We start from the raw sequence: 5263 nt of genomic DNA on the forward strand, positions 1-5263 counted from the left end.
ACTAAAATATCTTTCAAAAATATACGAGTGATAGATGGGAGACCTACGTTGTGAAGTAGACTATTGTAAATTAAGAATGCACCCAGTGCTCACTTGTCTAGCAGTGTCTGAGAATGAGCAGTGTACTCCGCCATTGCGTCTGGTTACCATGGTAACGGTAAACAGACCACAGCCGTCTATGAGGATTAACAGAAAGTAATAGTCCTACTCAACACTCAGTTTGATAACCAGCTGCCACAAATGTTAAGGATTCCTCGCACCACCAGACGTCGGTATTCATGATACGGCTGATGAATCTGTTTCAAGATACTCGCCATTCTCCTGCCCACACTTCCATCCACGACAAACATCCTGTCATAAACTTGCGCCCGTAGGATGAGCCCGTCTGATGAGGAAAACTTATGTTAAAAATGGAAGCTAAAATATTTTACCTAAAATAAAAATCCATGTAACCTCATATTTTGAGCCAAACACAGCCATCTCCAACTCTGCGTCCAAAACGTCCATTTTGTGTTTCAGGTGGTTCTGTACACACACTCAGTTGTTCTGTACACACACTCTGTTTTTCTGTGCACACACTCTGTTGTTCTGTGCACACACTCTTCTGATGCTCGTTTCTGAGCTCTGTTGGAGCCACATCTGCTGCAGTGTAGAGGAAATCTCTGCGTGTGTCTTGCCTGTCTTAAACAACTCTTTGATTAATGCCAAGTGTGTTTCCAGTGAGGCCATGTCGTAGATATGCATGCAAGACACACACACACACAAAACAAAAAACTTACGGGTCACACATTTGATAGAAAACAAATATCAAAACCAAATAAGTCCGGAGGACAGTTTAATAAAGTTCAATTTTTGATGTGAGGTTAAAGTAAAAAATGCAGAAAACAATGACGGTGTTGTATTTTTTGAATCGCACATAAAAACGAATAATGAAATGACAAGTTGTTTTTTTCATAATTTGATTTTTGATTGTCAATGAATAACAGTTGAACAAAAGGTACACTGACGCGGTGCGTTTGTTTCTTTTTATTGTCTGTGTTATTTATTGCACGTGTTTGTTATTGTTTGTTTCTTTTTGTGTGTGTTTATTGTCTGTGTTATTAATTGTGCATGAGTTTGTCATTGTGTTTGTTATGTATTTTTTGTCTGTGTCTTTTAATTTGTGTTTGTTATTGTGTGTGTTTGTTAGTGTGTTTTTTATTATACATTTTTTGTGTGTATCTGTTGTAAGTTAATGTGTGTTTATTGTGTGTGCTTTATGTTTTGTGCCATTGTGTATTTGCCACCGTATGTCTTCGTTTTTTGTGTTTTTAAGTAACTGAGTGTTTGTTTACTTTTTAGTTTGCGTGTATTTATTTTGTGCAGTTTTGTGTCTTTGTGTGTGCTTATTTACTCTTTATGTTTATATGTCATTTTGTTTGTTAACTTTGTGAGTTTATTATGTATGTTTGTTTACTCTGTATAGTTTTGTGTGTTGTTTACTCTTTATGTTTATATGTGATTGTGTTTGTTTGCATGTGTGCTCTTTTACTCTGTGTGTTTTTTTTCTTGTTATTGTTATTATTATTCTTGTATGTCCATTTGTTTATTTATTGTGCGTGTTTATTTACTTTGTTTGTGAGACATCTCCTGTTTGGTTTATTTCTGGTCACTCTGAATCATCTGAGAGTGGGCAGCTGTTTTAGCATGAAATTCCTTCTTAGACATCATATCACAAGAAGAAGAGAAAGAATCTGGCCTCCAGCAGGAGCCTGTTTCCATGGCAACATGGCGCACATCTTCGTATGTGTGATGACCTCAAAGGTGCATATTCCTCCTCCTCCTCCTAGTCTGCCTCAAGACGACAGTGTCTCTGCCTCCACAGTCACATGCCAGGCTTACAAGAGTACCGTGTCCTGGAAATCATCTCGGGTTCTGGACAGGGTGGTGTGTGCTTGTGACTATTAGCAAAATATCCACTGAACCATTGGACAAATTTTAATGAAACCCTCCGGTTGTAATCAATAAAAGTATGAGTACAACTCATTCTGTTTTGGAGTCAGCCTGATTCAAGATGGCCTTCATAGCTGTTACATTATTCAAAGGTCTGAAGCAGGCTCTGAAATGAATGTGCACAGTATTCCTGCAGGTTTATTGTACAGATAAGTGAAAATCACAACTCGCATAACGTCTGCCCATTTCAATCGAACAGCCCCCGTTAACAGAGCGCGCCACACTTTTCTTCAGAAACTGGTCACACCCGTTGGTGTCGTCATCTCCGCTCATAGGACAGCCTACTCTTAACCATGTGACCAGCCTCTCAACCAGTAATACGTCCATCCTTGATGTAAACAATCAAGTTGTCATGCTTGTTGCAGAGTGCAGGCATGTAACTAAAACTCCTTCTTACCGGAAAGAAAAACCCGGAAATAAAGGTTCTGCATCAGTTTAATATGCATTTATACTGCAGACCATAGGTTTACACAACTTTCAGTAACATAGCAAAGTATAACGCTGATAGAAATATATTTAAATTCCCCGTTTGACATAATAAATATCATGTCAACAAAAATCCTATATGTAATATATGTATAAAAAAAAACTATGTGTCAATGCAGTTATAACTACGGTGTACACAGTGGAAAACTCTAACATACCCACCCTTTATTCTTCCTAAATCTAATGTAACCCACCAGAATATAAAACCCCAAGTGTATAAAAAATAACTAACAATACTAATTAGTAACACAAAAATCAGTAACTAACATATGTTGAGGTCTTAGTCAAACATTGAGAACCAACCTTCAAACACTTAGCTCAAAAACTGCCTCAACTTGAGATCGTTCAGTGGAAAGAAGACAGAGTCAAAAACACAGCCTGAGAAGTGGTTCTGAATTCAGACAAAGATTTATTTTACCTTCACAGCGCTGGAAAGGGAGACGTCTCACATGCACCTTACATCCATCTAACACGTCTGAGTTACAAATGTATTTGCTTCGTTTAAATACAGCCTTAACAGTTACATTGGGATTTCCTTATAATGATGTTATTCTCTGGGTCAGCTGATGTTCCTGGGTGTGGTCTGGCATGGTCTCGTTTTTTCGCCCACTGCCCCAGCTGACTGTGGTCTGTTCTGGCAAGATAGCAAGTCTCTGGTTCTCTTGTACAAGGAGTTACGCACATCATGAACTTATATGACGTACATCATGATTTTGCAGTTTTTTACCATACACAGAGAAATATTTCATGGCAGAGCATAGCAAAAAAGATGACATTATACAACACATACTAGAATATACTGTAATTGTCAAAGCTTATACTTTTAAACAATGTAATAAAAAGTAATAAAAAGCTAAACGAAAACAGTCGTTTGTCCCTTCTATAAATCTCATGCCTCTAGTGTGTGGAATCTATATTTCTAGCATGTTTTATCCTTAGTAAATAATATGAACTAGGGACACTGCACAAATGTAGCAAAGTCAGTCTTCTTCATCCTCATCTTCATCTTCATAGGCACCTGTAAGGGGCAAAACTTCTGCTACCTGTATGCTCAACTGATAAGATGGTGGCTGAGGGAATCTATCATCAACTGCCCTACTTTTGCACCTCAAACACAAATGTCTCACACAAGGAGCACAGCAACATCCGCAAAAAAAAAAAATCAACATAACCACAACTGCATCGTAATCATAGCTTCACCACTTGCTCTTGCCGAGGTCGGACGCTTTTCCCCTCCCCTCCCTCTCTGCTTTGCTTTGCTGCTCTGTCTGTTTGCGAAACTTCTTCTGAGCCTCTCTTGCATATCTTCCGAACCATAATTACCGACTTGATTTGATCATTTGGTCCCTCAAAACAATTGATAACATTTCTTTGAAGAGAAGACAGGCTTTAAGCGAGCCAATTTGCCCTGTTGGCACGCACGCATTTGGATATCTCATAGACTTGGAAGACTCGAAGATTTGTCTATGTCTGCTGCCATTTGTGAAATTAAGGACACATATTTAATTGGATTTACAATAACAGATTCCTGCTTTTTGGATTCGGCTGGTTCCTGGTTTTATCTACAATCAAGGAAGTCAGCGGCAGCAAATTGAGACCCGATCACGCTGCTTGCCTTTATGATGGCTTGGTTCGTGCCTCGAGTACCCAAACTCAAATGCTTTGGGCAGAATGGATCAGATCTTGGGGATTTTACTCAGGCATGTTCCATCTGTGTGGCCATGGAATTTGGATATTTTGGAACCGTTTGGACCAACACAGACTCAAGGTAGATGTCATCAGTTTCTGCCTGTCCCCAAAACAACTGTGTGTTTATCTGAATTTGGCTCCCCTGGCTGGCCTTGAAGACCACCTTAGCTGAATTCGCCTGGAGAACATGTGATCTGACACTCACTCCACCCCCCCCCCCCCCATCCCACCCCCGAGGAATTTCCAACTGATAACCAGAGGAAACCAGCTCAATGAACATTGTGTCATCATTTCAGGACTCTTGGATTTTCATAGGCATTATCCTTGGCCATTCCCCAACATCCCTTGTGTCATGAACCAGAGGCCGGATCGCAAACAACAACAACAACCACTGAGAGGGTTAAAAGATTTATTGTGAAATAAAGTAAAACTCTGGAGTAGGTCCGGTTCTGGGCTGGTTCCGATCTTCTGATTGGTAGTTCGTGATTGGGTAGTGTTGTAGTGGCGGGCTGCCAGTAGAAGTAGAACTGATGTTAAGGTCCACTGGAACGGAGTCCAACAGGCTTGCAACTAAAAGATAAAGGTTAGTAGATGCAGGGGGAAAGAGACTAATTGGGGAAATGAATCTGTGGGAATCAGATTCAGGGATAAGGATAAGTCCGTGATACAGAATGAGCTTGACCTTTAATCCGTGATCCAAAAAACAGTCAGAAGGGAAAGGCAGAGTTCATACCGTGAAGTCAGTTGTTCAGCAGAAGTATCCAGTACGTGATCCAAAAAGAGAGTCAAAAAACAAGAGCATGAGTCGGTACCTGATCAGATGAGCAAAAGCAGACGAGGGCTGAGGCAAAAGCGTGGTCGTGGTCAAGGCAAGGGTCATGAACGTGATGAGTCAATCAATGGAATGCTGGAAAGTCTACTGCTGATGAGACAGGATAGAGAATCTGGCCCAGACTGAGAGGAATGAGTGAACTTAAGTACTGACTGGACCAGGTGGTGGAGCTGTGGGATAATGAGCGGTGACAGGTGACATGAGTTGAGTGATTACTGAGTGTGCAGCATGACAGAGGAGCTGACAGAGAGCAGAGCTATGACA

The sequence above is a fragment of the Nematolebias whitei genome, chromosome 12 (genome assembly GCF_014905685.2).
Source record: "Nematolebias whitei isolate Nwh7 chromosome 12, NemWhi1, whole genome shotgun sequence".
In the NCBI taxonomy this organism is placed as follows: domain Eukaryota; kingdom Metazoa; phylum Chordata; class Actinopteri; order Cyprinodontiformes; family Rivulidae; genus Nematolebias; species Nematolebias whitei.